This window comes from Rattus rattus, chromosome 12 (assembly GCF_011064425.1).
Source record: "Rattus rattus isolate New Zealand chromosome 12, Rrattus_CSIRO_v1, whole genome shotgun sequence".
NCBI lineage: Eukaryota > Metazoa > Chordata > Mammalia > Rodentia > Muridae > Rattus > Rattus rattus.
Window position 1 is genome coordinate 54,790,122 of NC_046165.1, and position 15,551 is coordinate 54,805,672.

Here is a 15,551-nt window from a genome sequence, read left to right on the forward strand (position 1 = left end):
GGGGTGATACTCTTTTAGAATGACATCAGTTGAATCAGAAGCTGTCCCCTGACTCACTCCCATCACCTCCTCTGGATTTAGAGTCTATGAGATCAAACCATACTCTTCTGTGGCTTGACCCCTCTAGGCCCATAGGGGTAAGTACATCCAATCCCTTAATCTATCAGGGTACTGGGAATGGAACTGGGGTCTTCTGCAAGATTTTTTGGAGGGTTCTATTCCATCTGGGAGAAAAAGCATCTAAAGACCATTTGACTCTGAGGTCAATCAACAGACCAGTGTAAGGACTGGCTGTGGGTGACAGTCACTCAGAGAGCTGGTTGTTCCCAACCAAGCCATAGAGCTGCATTTCCTTCCCACATGCAGACTAACTTCATACATACATACATACATACATACATACATACATACATACATACATGGGACAGGAAGCTGATGTAGCCTGCAAACCCACCCTTTGACATCACCGAGTTGGAAGGTATCTCTTCTCCTATAGACCCAGAAGCAGCCAGCATGAATGGTAGTTTAGTTACTGTCCTGACTGCCTGACCCAAGTAGATATGAACAGGAAGGTCTAGCTAGACAGTTCTCTATGGTCATCTGGCAGAGATGCAGAACGCTCTCCTACTTGGAGTAAGAAAGTCTTTTCAACCTAGCAAGGCAATGGCCAGGGAAAACACTCTGCCTTGGATCCTGTAGCAACAAGCAAGGGGTGAAAGAAGCTCTTGGCCACAACTCCTAAAATCCACCCTGCTGTGAATTATCCCACTGTGTCAGCCTCCCAGTTGCTCATCAAATCCATCTGCTAAGCCTAGGAAAACGCTTGGCTGGCAACTGTCCCTATTGTCTTATCTTTCTCCACCTCCACGTTGTGTTTTGCTGTAGACACACTCATCGGGGAAGTAGATCAGGCCTGCCCAGCTGGGTTGCTTATCAGCTATGGCCATGTCTGCCGTCAAGGCTCACCCTGAACAGATAACTAGTGAAACCCAGCGATGCTACTGAGGGTCACTGCTACACCGCAATCTGGAGTGGCCCAGCCACCTGTGGACCACAGCTGATGGCTGGCCTCCTGCTCCTACAGATTGCAGGGGGTGGCTGATGAGCACTGCTGTCCCTGAGGCCCTGTTTCTTCTCCTGGGGCTTCCGGTTGCTCTGTAGTCAGTGGAAAGGCTCTGTTGTTATGTGACCTTTGTGGCCTTCAGGTTTTATTGACTGTAACACCTAACCCTGTTGTAGCCTGAAACCCCTCATAGCCCAGGGTCCGTACCTAAATCATTCAGTGAGGACAGAGCTCTGAGAGCAGGGAATTAGAAACAACAGCCTCTCTTTAACTGTTTTGCTGTTTTCGATGTTATGTGTCTGAATGTCAATGTATGTGTGTGTGTGATAGTGTTTCCTGCCTTTAAACAAGTCTGTTCTCATTGGAGAGTAGTACATGCCCATCGTGTAACAAGTGGAATTTGAAGACACAAAAATGAAAGCAGAATAATTTCTGTTGAGAACTGACAATATTTTGATGCATATCTTTGGTCTTTTTAAATAAATATACTCTGGCAAAAATAGTACACAGCCTCATGTTTGCATATTTCTCCCAGCTTTCCTCTTTTATATCAATCAGCGCAGACAAATTTTATAACAGTGAGACAGACAGACAGACAGACAGACAGACAGACAGACAAAATGTGTATATATGTGTACATTGCTAGGGCTCAAACCCAGGGCTTTATGCATGCCTGGCCAGCACTCCACTATGAGGCACAGGTTCAGCTTCCTTTTTTATAGGACAACATAGACATGTGTTGCCTCTGGTTTAGCCAATCTCATATCTTTGATCTGTTAATTTGGTTCTTATTTCTCCCCATCCTAAACAAGGCTAGTTATTGCCAAACTTTGATGTTTTTCTTATTCAGTTGCAATACTCCTGAGGCCCCCACCACTGTTACCTTTAAAGACTGTGGCGAGATTGTACCCCAGACTATGATGACAGTCGTATTGCTAGCAGGGTTGTATTGCTAGTTTTATGTCAACTTGACACAGGCTAGAGTCACTTGAGAAGAGAGAATCACAACTGCGAAAACGCCCCCACCAGAATGGCCTGTAGGCAAGCCTATAGGGCATTTTCCTGATTAATGACTGATGTTTATGGGCCCATCCCTCTAAGGTGATGCTTTTCCTGGGCTTGTGGTCCAGGACTGTATAAGAAAACAAACTGAGCGGCCATGGGTAGCAAGACAGTAAGCAGCACTCCTCCTTGGCTTCTAGATCAAGTTTTGCCTTCAGGTTCCTGCCTTGAGTTCTTGTTCTGACTTCCCTCAGTGATGGAGTGTGACCCAGAAGTTAGAAGCTCTTCTTCCCCAGGCGCTGCTGTTGTCGTTGTTCACAAACTTTATCCCAGTGAAAAGGCCCTAAGTGAGGCTGCGGTTGTCCTGGTGAGTCAATGTGGAGCAAATGTGTATTTGCTAAGGAAAGAGTGTCAAGAGCAAACATGTGGCATTTGTCACAGGCCAGTGTCATTCAAAGTGCTTCCCACTGTTAACGGGATACTTGTTTGTATCTTAGTAAAGAGGACCAGAAGGCTCTGAGATATCCCACAGCCTCCTACTCAACGCCTCAACTTCCCATTCCCTAGTGCTGCCTTCATTACAGCTGAGGAACTTACAGGGACATCCTCTCTACCCTGAACGCACGTTACTTCTTTACTGCCTGCACTTTTCTAGAATGTTACACAGCTGGAATTATGCAATGTGTGTGCTTTTTAGATGAGCCTCTTTTGCTTGGTAATAAGCATTTAGGTTTCCTCTGTGTCTTCTCAAGCCCTGAGAGCTCAGCTCTCGTTAGTACTGAGTAATATTCCATTGTCTGGTTGTAGCACTGCATCCTAACATATTTAATCCCTGTGGTACCCCAGTGAGGTAAGCCTGTTGACTAGCTCAGCTTTAATATGATAGCTCGCTAAAGCATGTAGAAAGATAGCATCTTCCCTAAGAACACAGGGTTAGGAAAATGTGGATCACAGAGTCTTATGCAGCAGTTCTCAACCTGTGGGTCATGACCCCTCAGATATTTGCATGGCGATTTAGAACGGTGCAAAATTACAGTTAGGAAGTAGCAACAAAACAATTTTATAACTGTGGGTCACCACATCATGAGGAACTGTATTAAAGGATGGGGTTCCCGGGATGGTGGAGGCACATGGCAGGCAGGCCTTAGTTGAGGGTTTGGGTGATGGAGTATCTTGTCATGGGCATGCATGTACCAATTAAAACAAAGATAACACAAGATGCACTCTGTGCTTTGGGGGTTAAAATGACATGATTTTGTTTTAAAATTATCATTGCAGGGGAAGCACAGCTGAATAGATGATGAACAAATGACAGAAAATTAGCCCCAGTCTGAACTCACCAGAGCTGCCTGGGCTGGGTATGCAGATCTCTCTCTCTCTCTCTCTCTCTCTCTCTCTCTCTCTCTCTCTCTCTCTCTCTCTTCCTTCCCTCTCCCTTCCCCTCCCCCCACTGTGTGTGTGTGTGTGTGTGTGTGTGTGTGTGTTGACTGGAGAACAGTTTTGTCTGGCATCTCTTACTGCCCATCTTCTCTTGCTTTTTAAGACCAGACTGGCCCAGAGGTCGCCCAGAGGATCTGTTTGCACCTCCACAGTGCTAGAATTACTCATGTGCATCACTGTGCCCAGCTTTTTAATGTGGGTTCTGGAGATGGAGCTCAGGCCCTGGTATGCGAGGCCCAGCTCTCTCATTTATTATATTTGGTTGAAGTGTTTCACCTAAGTCGAGATACATTTAAACCACTGGATGCTTTATAAACTCACCTTTCAGGAGACTTTCTATGCAGAAGTCAAACACAGCTGTACTGTGGCTTTCTCAAAAGCTTTGCTCATCCCCATTGGTCCAGGGAAAGAGTTAGAAAAGTCATACTTCCTCCTGTTGGATTTGTGGAAAAAGCCTTACAGGTTTGGTCCTTTTGGAGGGATGTTAATTTTTCATCATGGGGACCACTGTGTAAAAATAACTGGATTTGGGGTACTTTAATAGTGAGAAGTTAGATAACAGATTGCTTATCTGTCCAGACCTTAGGGAACATCCAGGCCAGGGTTGCTAATGGTCCGTCACTGTTCCTGCCCAGTGCTGAGCCAAGTCCTGTGGGGAACAGACAGGGAAGGTGCACTGTCTCTTTCTCAGCCATACCCTTTGCATGAGAGAGTGACAGGGCAATGAGCAAACCATGTCACTGGATGCTGATACTCCCCCATCTATTTCTATATCCATGGCCTTGGGCTCTGCTGTCCATGTTTCAAAGGGAGACTGACTTTTCATCCAGTGGAGCCCAACAGAGTCCTTCAACACCTCCCCTCTGCTTTACTGCCTGTCCAACGTTAAGAAAAGGCAGGCTGGTTTGTATTTTGTCTGTGATTGAATTTGCCAGAAGAATAGCAGTGTAAAGGGATATGTGTAATGTACTCTGAAGTAATGTATCCTGGGAGAACTTACAGAAGACAAGCTCTTCAGAAGTGAGCAGCTGGGTCCATGGCAAAGAGTGAGTGGGAAAAGTGCTAGTCTTCAGGCTCTCTCTACCTTGTCTTTCCCTCACTCTGTTTCTTTATCTCCCTTGGAAGCCTGCTCATGGCCTTAGATAGCTGATCCAGCTTTCTCTCTTCTATGCCAGGATTAAAGGTAACAGAATCTAGGTGCCTAGCCTTGGGTAAGTCACCTTGTGAGCTTTGATCAGAGCCAACAACTTGCTCATTTTCCTGATCCTTTTAATCTGGAGCCAGCAAGGGAATGTGATCAGGTAAGACTAGGAATCCCCTACACCTACCCCTGCATCTATTTCTTGTTTTGTTTTTTCCCCTTGTATTAAAGATAGATTCTTTCCCCATATACTATATCTGGATTATAATTTCTATTCCTCCCAGCTCTTCCCTGACCCCTTCCCTTTGGGATCCACTTCCTTCCTGTCTCTCATTAGAAAAGAACAGGCTTCTAAGAGATAACAACCAAAGATGACAAAACAAATTATAAGAAACAAACAGTGTCACATTAAAGTTTGACATGACAACTCAACACTCAACAGGAGGAAGAGTCCCAGGAGCAGGCACAAGAATCAGAAACCACTCATTCTCTGTCAGGAGTCCCATAAAAACACTAAGCTAATAGCTGTTATCTATCTATCTATCTATCTATCTATCTATCTATCTATCTATCTATCTATCTATCTATCTATCTATCTATCTATCTATCTCTGTGTGTGTATGTATGTGTGTATGTATGCATGCATATATATGCAGAGGGCCTAGTGTAGACCCATGTAGGCCTTGTGCTTGCTGCTTCAGTCTCTGTGAATTCATTAGTGTCTTACTTAGTTGATTAAGAGGGCCTTGTCTTCCTGGTGTCCATCTTCTCTGGCTCTCATAATCTTTCTGCCTTCTCTTTCTTGGATTCCCTGAGCTCTGAGGTAAGGGATTTGATGGAGACCTCCAACTTAGACTCTCTCTGTCTGTATAATGTCTGACTGTGGGTCTCTGCATTTGTTCATATCTGCTGTCAGAGGAAGCCTCTCTGATGATGACTGGATAAGGCAATTATTTATGAGTATAGCTGAATATCATTAAAATCATTTTATTAATACTTAAAAAAAAGGCCAGTTTTGCCCTCAGTCTCTGGGTATGTGTAGTCTCTGGTTTTTGGTTCTCTAAGCAGTCTTGGGTATGGGTTCCTTCTTATGGAGTGGGCCTCAAGTCAAATCAGACATTGGTTGGTCGTTCCCACAAGTTCTGTGTCACATTGCCCCAGCACACTTTTCAGGCAGGACAGATTGTAGGTCAAAGGTTTTATGGATGCCACTCCACATCTTGTTTTATCCTCCTAGGGTCCTGGCTCTAACAGTGGAGTCACCATGGTCTTTGTATGCAGGGCGCCCCATCCTCAACCCTGGAGAACATCTAACAGTTGTTGAGAGAGGGGGGGGGCAGAGCCCTGTGCATCAAAAGGATGGACCTGACTCAGGCTTCCCAGGGCCTCAGGGACATTAGCCATGGGCAGCTAGTGTCATGAGTCCATTGCTATTGTGCACACATATGCATAGGCTGGATAGAGACAAGATGGACCTTGATAAAGACAAGGTTATCTTATTTATACTGCAGACATGAGCTCGGAAGGCAGATACACTGGCTCCTCATTGACACACAGGACGAGTCCTGTGTGTCATGAGAGCCCTGAAACTCTCTCCATTCATGAATGTCCTTTCCTACTGAGATTCTTCAAGGTTTTACCAAGGGGCTTTCCCCTTCCTTATCCTTGGCTTGGAAAATCCTTTACAAATGGTTTCCTCACCATGGCCAGTCAGGAGTCCATCCTCTCCCTGTAGATCACCCTGTAAAACACATAAATGGGGCCTAATGGCCAGACCAATGAGGAACTAAAGCCAGAGTTCACCAACCCCCAAGATAGATCAGCTGCAGATGCATTCAATCCTCAATGCTTTAAACCTCGGGTGCATTTGTTTCAAATAGGAAAGTATTTAGAACATAGAATGAGAGTCTCCAATGTATTGCGTCAGTCAGGTGGATTCTGCAAAGCTGTGTTAATGTCTGTTTCATCTTTGAAGGAATAATAAGCCATTTTACAAAGATTCCAGGAAGAGATACTACATACATCAAAAGTCTAAAATATGTGCTCAAATGAAGAATTTGGAGGAATCAGGAAGGAACAGATAACATCGAAGGGGCATGTAAGGCTACCTGCAATTCAGCAAGCATCTTGTCTGGTTCTTAAAAGAAGACAAAGGTCTGAAGAGAAAATACTGGTAGATCAAAGTTGGCGTTGTAGCAGCAAGAACTTTCTAGAAGTTAGACCTGTAGTTATGTGCTGCTTAAAAACAGATCCTATGAGCATGGTAGTCACACAAAACTCCTCTGCATAAAGATGTTCCCAGACGTCCTTTTTTGTGCTAGGACTCTCTGAAGCACAATGAAATTGCCCAATGTATTGCACTAAAAGCAACTCTGTTATTAGGTGACATAAGAGAACATTGAAAAATGGTGAGAATCAGGGCCATGGTAAGCCAGGGCCTCCTTCAAGAGAGCCACCAGGGCTGGACAGCTACTAGGAGAAACACTACCACAGCACAAGCAGCAGATGAACCCTTTTCTCTGAGATCTAATTCTAGAAGCTCAAGATAGTGAAATAGGCTAAAACTTTCATGCACTCTTAGAAACATTTAGGCTTTTGTAAGTTTATAAATGCAAAAGTTCTAAGTGAATAATTAAAAACCATGGTAATAGGTCTAGTTTACTTCCAATATTTTGCATGTCTTTATCTTCCACCCTGTTTTGGGTCACATTTTCTTCAGCTCTACCAATATTAGTACATCTTCTATCTCCACCCCCTTTTCCCAGTTCCCTTTCACACAGAATGTTTTTAATCTGTGCTTTGGTGGCAGGGTTTTGGAGCACACAGAGAAGTTTTATGTCTGGCTATCCTTCACATGTCTACATTGGTACCTTGGCTAGTCTAGTCTGGTTCCTCATGTTTCTCCCTCCTCTCCTCTCCTCTCCTCTCCTCTCTCTCTCCTCTCCTCTCCTCCTCTCCTCTCCTCTCCCTCTCCTCTCCTCTCCTCTCTCTCCTCTCCTCTCTTCTCTCTCTTTTCTCCTGTCCTGTCCTGTCGTGTGCTGTCGTGTCCTGTCCTATCCTATCCTTCCCTCTCCCCTTCTCTCTTCAAGTGATGTTCCCAGATATCCTGGTTTGAGTAAGGACTGTGATGTACACTGAAATTGCCCAATGTGTGTCACCTGAAGCATCTGTTATTAGGTGATGTATGAGAACATCGAAGAATGCAAAGAATGAAGGGCCTCCCTTAAGAGGGCCATCGGGGTTGGACAAGTCATCAGGGCTGGACAGCTACTGGAAGAAACACGACTGAAGGGCAAAAAGGAAAAAATAAAATAAAATAATGAACACTAGATGGACTTAAATCAGTATACGAAGTCCTATTTAAAGTCTGATTTTTAAAGAGTGGCTTGTTCCTGAAATGGTGAACCGCCAGAAAAAGCTAGAAGCCTGTCTCAGTCTTCACACTAGAGTAAATTTCCTAAATAAAACTATAGACGTATACAGAAATGGTATGGGAGGACATTTATGCAATCTTTGCAAGAAAAATGTTCTTCTCAATCTTTCCATTAACTATTGTATATTGATGTGTGTTTCAGTGTGTGTAAGTGCTGGCACACATATGCCATAGCACATGTGTGGACCAGATGATGAACTTGGGCGTTAATTTCAACCTTCTGCTTAGTTTGAGATGAGGTCTCTTTTACAGTTTCTGCTGCCTACATAAGACTGGCTTGCCTGAGCATCTCCAGATTTTCCCTGTCCACAGCTTACATCTCACCTTAGGAGAGCTAGGGTTCTAGATGAGCTCCCTGTGGTTTTTCACATGTGTATAGACTCTAGGACTTGGACTTCAGGTACCAATGATTGGGTGTCAGTTGTCTCACTCAGTGAGCCATCTTTTCAGTTAAAACTTTCTTTTTTAAAGCATTTTTCCCCTCAGGTAGGGTCTTCCTGTGTAGCCAAGAATGGACTGGAATCTAGGATCTTCCTTCCCGAGTTTTTTTTTCCTTTGTGTACACATTGATTTTATTGTAACAAAGCAACTTGTACACGGCAACATTTAAAATGAGCATCTTTTTCCTTCCAGTGAAAACCGAAAAGGAAAAAAAAAAGAGGAAAAAAAAAGGAAAAGAAAAAATTAAAGAGAAAAGTTACAACAGAGAATGCCAACTCCAAATAAAACCCCACAGCTTCTGCTGATTCTCCCACTGAGTGGCAGGACTCAAGTCTTCATCAGGAGAGAGTTGTATTTTAAGTGTCACCTTAAACGGCAAGGATGTCTGTTAAACGTCACAATGAAACATGCCAAAGGAGAAGCCATGTTGTCAGATGCCCACTACCCACCCAACACCTCAATCCCACCCTTGCTCACTGTCTATACCCCCCTTTTTCTTTTTTTCCTTTTTATTAAACAAGAGAAAGTAGATAGATACATGTTGGTAAATGCTAACTGTCTATATTCACATAGAGACACTGTAATCTCTGAGCCCAATATACAGAGAAAATGAAAAAGCTAGAACTCTATGCACTACTACACAGGGGCCTAGCACCCTCCAGCCTCCAGCAGAGCCAAGGGAACTGGAGGGCTTTTCTTTCTCCCCACAGAGCATGGTGGTGGTGTTGAATCCACAGTTTGAGACAAGGATAAAAATGAATTTAGAACAGAAACATGAAGATTCTTTTCCTGTTGTATTTTGCTCAAGATATTTTCCCCCAAATTAGTTGAGAACCATGATGTTGAGACTTCAAAAACAGGGCGACTGAGCACAGAGGGACCGGGATGAAAGGACTGCAACTCACTCCCAGGGACTGGGGAAATTTAAAAAAATAAAAAGAAAATGAAAAAGAAGGTTGGATCCATCAGTCTTCTGTGCTAGTCATTCCCGCCTTTACCCTCCTCTCCTTCCTCCCCTTCATCCTCATCGTCATGTTCTTCACCTTCATCCTCGTTGTCTTCTTCATCAATATCTTCCAACCCTTCCTCCTCTTCATCGTCATCATCATCGTCATCCTCTGCCTCTCCTTCTTCATCATCCATCGTCAGAACGGTCAGTAAACCAGGGAAAGAGCTCTCTGGCTCTTCATGCTGCCTCTTCCTGCTGGCCCTTTTCTGCATTTGACTTGAGCGTTTTGTCAAATCCTTTCCAGATTTCCATTTGACTTCGGTGGACTTTGAAGATGGGTCACCACTCTCATTCAGATGAAATTCTTTGGAGAGAACTTTATTTTCAAAGTAAGGATTTTCATCAAAATAAAAATCTATTCTGTAACCTGATTTAATGTCTTCAAATTCTGTCACTTCAACTCTGGTCAAATAATGCAGGGCCTCCTCATCTTCCTCCCCAAGCAGTGCAGACACTTGTGGATGGCTGACAAATTTGTTACCCAAAAATTTGGGATTAGGCTATCAATTCTGACCTCTTCTGAAAAAAAAAAATGGTTGGCAGAGTTTGTTATATTTTTGTTCTACTTTCAAAATTTCCTCACTGGCTTGTTCATTAAGTCTGTCTATTTCATTTTGTACTTCATCAATATGTTCAATTGCTTCTTGCTATTCTTTTTCTCCCTTCGGCAGGCTGGGAGAGGCTGACTTGTCCTCCAGCTTCGGGGCAGCAACGGGTCTGGGTTTCTTGGGCTGAGGCAGGATCGCAGATTGCCGCTTAGGGGCCATGGCGCGAGGGAGGTGGCCAGGAGATGGAGGCCAGAGCCCTGATGTTCACAGCAGGAGGAAACTCGCAGGAACTCCCTTCCCGAGTTTTAAAATTACAGATGTGTGCCAAGAATGTCTCCGCTGAAAACCAAATCTGAAATGAAAATTACATATATTTAATTAAAAGATTTCTATGTAAAAAAACCTCAGTTGATGTAAAGGTAATTTGTACGTCAAAAGGGGAAATATTAAGAATACCACACAAACACTTGTTGCTACTTTAGGCAAGGGAAAGTGGACATCCGTGTCTTGACATGTAGGTGTGAACTGACACTGTTTTTAGATGTGTACCTGGCAATGTAGCTCATGAACTTTGAAACTTTCAGGATCTGACAAAGAAGCCCCAATTATAGGCATGGTTTTCCTCTTTCCCTTCATGTGTACATTCATACATACATACTTACTTATGTATTTAAATATTAATTATTTATAGAGTGTGTGTCTATATAGTGATATGCGTGTGTGTGTGTGTGTGTGTGTGTGTGTGTGTGTGTGTGTGTGTAGTGATGTGCATGTGTCATTGTGCACGAAAAGAGATCAGAGGACAATGTATGAGAGGCAATTCTTACCTTTTATCACAAGTGCTCTGGGGATCTAACTCAGCAGGTCATCAGGATCAGCAGCAAATACCCTACCCATCTTGCCAGCCAAGGACATGACTTTCTAAAAAACACAACAACAAAATGGTCTTTAGAGCGATATGTTAATGTTAGCTGTAAGAACTTCTGCCCCAGTACATTTATGATGATTTGAAACTGGAAGCGAGGTCAGCATCTAAGAAAGGTGATATTGAAATCAGTCTTGACCCAACCATGGAATGCAGTGGTGTTTAGGGCCCAATGCTGAGGAAGGAAGTCTGATGTTGTCATGGATACCTGACTGAAGTTGTTGGTATAACTGTCCTCTATTTATTGTGTTCCAGTTATTATTTTGACATGGAGTCTCCCTATATAACACAGACAGGCCTGTAACTTGTGATCTTCCTGCCTCAGTCTGTTGAGCACTAGCATGTACCACCACACCGAGCCTCACTCGTTGTTTAGTAATAAGTTTGGAGGAGAAGTGAGATTTGAATGGTTAAAGAACCAAAGCAGAATGGGGCTTCAGGGGTCCTTGGTACCTTAGCTCATCTGATGTAACCCTTCATTGAGGAGCAGTCTCTCACATGGAGCAGACAAGGTTAATAAAACTCGTTGGCACAAACTCTCTCTCTCTCTCTCTCTCTCTCTCTCTCTCTCTCTCTCTCTCTCTCTCTCTCTCTCTCTCTCTCTCTCTCTGGGTCTGGGCTCTGTGAGGGGAAAGGCCTGTGGGCAGGAGGGCTACCTGGAGGTTGTAAGGTAGCACTCCTGGCAATTTCCAGTCATCTGACTTCCCTTCTCTTTCAGGCCTGGGGCTGTTCAAGACACTCTTCTGTGAACTCATTCAAATACCATCTGTCCCACCCTCCAGTTTACAGTAAACATACATTCTGGTACAAGTGTCTGGAAACTGGCCAATGACCCCAGGACAAGTAGTGAAAAGTAGCAGAACTTTCTTAATGTACTATCCTCCCCCCCCAACTCCACATCACAAACACAGACGTACACACATACTTGTACACTTTTATGCATCTTATAGAGAACCTAAGAACTACTAATGCCTGCTTTCTTCTCTTTGCCCTCCGGGCCTGTCTTCCTTTTCCCCCCTCCCTTTGTCCTCCCCTCTCTACCTCTCTCTGCCCTCTTCCCTTTCTTTTCTTTTGTTCCTTGCCGTTCACTTACAGGGAGGCCAACACAGTTTGGTGAATACAAAATTAAGAAATTGAATGTTAAGTACAGGGCCTTGAAAGACATCAGGCAGGTCAAGGACCTGAGCTTAGCTTTGCAAGCTTCATGACAAACCTGCCTTCTACACTGGCTGTGGCTTTTGTCATGTGCATGAATTTCCTTTCGGGTTTTCTAACCTATACGGGAATTATAAATTATATTACATATTGTTTTCCATATGCTAAATTTGATATAAATAATATTCTCATTCTTTTTGGATACAGAGACTCACTATGTAACTCTAGCTGTCCTGGAACTCACTATGTAGATGAGGCTGGCTGTGAACTCAGAGATCTGACGACCTCTGCCTCCAAGTGCTGAGATTAAACAGATGTGCTACCACTCCTGGCTCTCCATTAAGTTTTTAAGCAACTTGTTTTCCCCATTCAGGGGAAATTTTTATTCAGGACGTTTATTCTTATGGATACATTTAGCTACTCTAGTTTTTCAAACTGCCATATAGGATCCCACTATGTGACTACCATAATTTACCTATTCTCTTGGTTCCATTTCCAATAAGAACAGTCCTTTGTAAGATGAGAAAGCAGACTACAGATCCACAGATGCATACACATTCCCACTGTGGAGCAGTGAAGACAGCCTCATATTGTTGTAAGACTAGAATAAAATTGGGTCAGTCAAACACAAGTGTTAAAAAAAAGTTCCAGAAACATACCAGCTGTGATGAACTCAAAACCTAGTCCCAAAGGCTCAGGTAAAGCACTTGCCTTGAAGAAACTGGAGCCTGATCCCCAGAGCCCACCTAGAACCAACAAGCATGGTGGTGCATACTTGTATTGTAAATGCTTTCATGTTGGGATAGCAAGATGTGGGAGGCTGGGGCAGGAGGGTCAAGAGTTTGAGGTTAGACTGGGACATATGGAGTTTCAGGCCAACCTAGGCTACATGACTCAATTTCAGGAAAGGATGAAGAGGATAATTTGGGTTTTCTCAAGCACATGATACACTCCAGTAGGAATTTAAAATAGAGGCACAGGAAGAGACAGAGGGTGTTTACTGACGTGCTGTTTGTGGTAATAAGAAATTGTAACCATATATTACATGTATCTGTGCTAGGCTGTTTAACGCCTGTCTCCTCCACTGGACTGTGGGTTCCATGACAGAAAGCCTGCTTGTTTATCTCAGTCTTATGCTATTTCCAGGGTCTAGGATATCAAAACAAGTAGGACAAACAAAAGGAAATTGAAAAATTAATCCATCCTAGCTACTATTCAAATAAAATCCTTTATATCCATAGACTGGAATACTAGACAGCACACAAAGGACACGTATAATTACATACATACAATTTAAAATTCTGACAGCAACTATACCTATATCCTGAGTGGTTGGTCTTGTGGGTGGAGAAGGACTTGGAATTATGGGTAGTTTAGTTCTGTGAATAAATGTCTACTTCTTAAAAGGTGATTGCATTTATGTATATCCTGCTCCATTAAACCTATTTTTAGTATAAAAGGAAGCCAGGAGAATGAATATTTATAGACATATTTCTTGAGAATAAAACAAACCATAATTTTCCCATCATGTTTTTTCCTATAAAGTTTTCTAGATTTTTCCCAGTGTTTTGTCTATCACATTTTTGCAATAATAAAAAAAGTTCAGTTTGAAGAGATTATTAAAAATTTCAAACATTCTCAAAAAACTAGCGCAAGATCACCTTAACCATTTCCACTCTGTCTCCTGCCGCTTAGTTCACAGAACTGTGCTTGCATGGGGTGCCAACTTTCACTGCAAAATTATACAAGGCCCAGTGTTTAGAAGTATAGAAAAAAAGATCTCAAGATTCATTAGCCAATATTGCCTCCCCACATCCCACCTGCAGTCAAATGTTCCATTTTATTGCCTACCAACCAGCACACTCCGAAGATCCAACCTAGGATCGTATGATATTCACTGAGCGGACCTACTCCTGGCTATGGCTCCCCTCAGATAACAATAGGGTTTATCCTTTGACCCTTTTATTGGCGTCAGATTTCAGGGATTTGGGAGCAGAAATCCTCACAGAGATTCCCTCCAGCCTGCCTCTGCAGAACAGGCATTTCTAAGGGCTGGTGATCACTGTCTACCATTGGTCTCTTCTTCTTTCTCTCCACACCATCATGGGCTCAAAAGGTAACACCGTGGATTGCTCATAAAATACCTAGAGGAAGGGCTTGCACCAGGATTCTCCAGGATGAAGGAACTCAAACTGTGGGCATTTCCTGTGGCTTTCTCAGGTAATGGCTGCCAGTAATGCGCCCCGTTTTGTGTGGAGACATGGCAATGAAAGAAACCCCAGGAGCAGGCAAGGATTTCTTCTCCAATCTAGTCTGATCATAGGTGAATATCAGTATTGTTCCTGGCCATTATTTGTAGAGGCAGGGATTATGCAGAATTAGAGGGTAGTCTTGTATCTTTTCAAAGGCTTAATCTCAGGCCCAATTGACCCTCTGAGGTGCAGTTCAGTCTAGGGCCAGATGCTGTGTAGATTTGAGACATCTGTAGCTTTGGCAGTAGCAAGGGTGGTGGTGGGGCACTGTGAGTATGACCATAGACTTAGGACAGGAATACAGTGCTGAAAGATGGAGATACTCATTCAAGGCTTGAACATCCCATGAGTAAGAAGCAGAACTACTTTATTTCCACCCCACCATGTTTCCTTCTAGATGCTATAGATGGGTAGTTGCAGGGGGCCTAACACATCACCTGGGGACATACAAAGAACAAGCCCAATTTTACCACTCTGTGCCTTCAGTTAGTCATGGTGTGAGGAATTAGCTTGATGTCCTTTAAGACAATGTCACAGGATTGATCGTTCACAGTAATCAAAGCTCATTTAAGAAATAACCCTTACCTTCTCTTTTCCCTTTCTAGGCTATTTTTGCCCCCAGCTTGGCAGTGGGTGTGTTCTACCAACCAGTCCCTCCCTGCTTATCCGGACGCATCTGCCACATCTTGCTGCACACTTGTGCCTCTGGCCTGAGAGCGGAATCCACCCTCTCCCTAATCAAGCACCAAGGATGAGCGAGTGTGTGGGAGATAATTGTGACTGGTCTTTCACTAGAGGAACCTCTACCTCCTGTTATTCATTCTGGTGTGTGAATATTTGATGGTCAGGCCAGCAGCTCTCTCATGTATTCAAAAAGGGCCATTTTAAAAACTATGATAGGCTGTTCTGGGTACTCTCAACCAGAATTAAGCTCAAAGATAAAACCTCTGAACCGAGCTGTCTTCTTGTTCCTTTACTGCCCAGAGCCTTAGGGTGTATCTGGCTCCTGGGTTCCAGCAGCTGAATGTTCCACCTGCCTCCAGGCAGCCAGACTGAGTCACCATATTAGTATGGGTGACTCTTGTGCTCATACATCCAAGTTGTGCACAACAAAGACAGAGCTGGGCCTCAGGAAGGGAACT

At 43.6% G+C, this 15,551-nt stretch overlaps 1 long non-coding RNA gene and 1 pseudogene across 1 annotated transcript in view; one reads left to right on the forward strand and one right to left on the reverse strand.

Moving 5' to 3' along the window:
• LOC116913341 overlaps window positions 1-9,878 on the forward strand; it is a 26,410-nt gene extending 16,532 nt beyond the window's left edge. The window contains exon 4 of the long non-coding RNA XR_004389607.1: window positions 9,774-9,878. This is a non-coding gene — a long non-coding RNA (uncharacterized LOC116913341). The remainder of the gene's footprint in view (window positions 1-9,773) is intronic.
• LOC116913340 overlaps window positions 9,499-15,551 on the reverse strand; it is a 27,159-nt pseudogene continuing 21,106 nt past the window's right edge.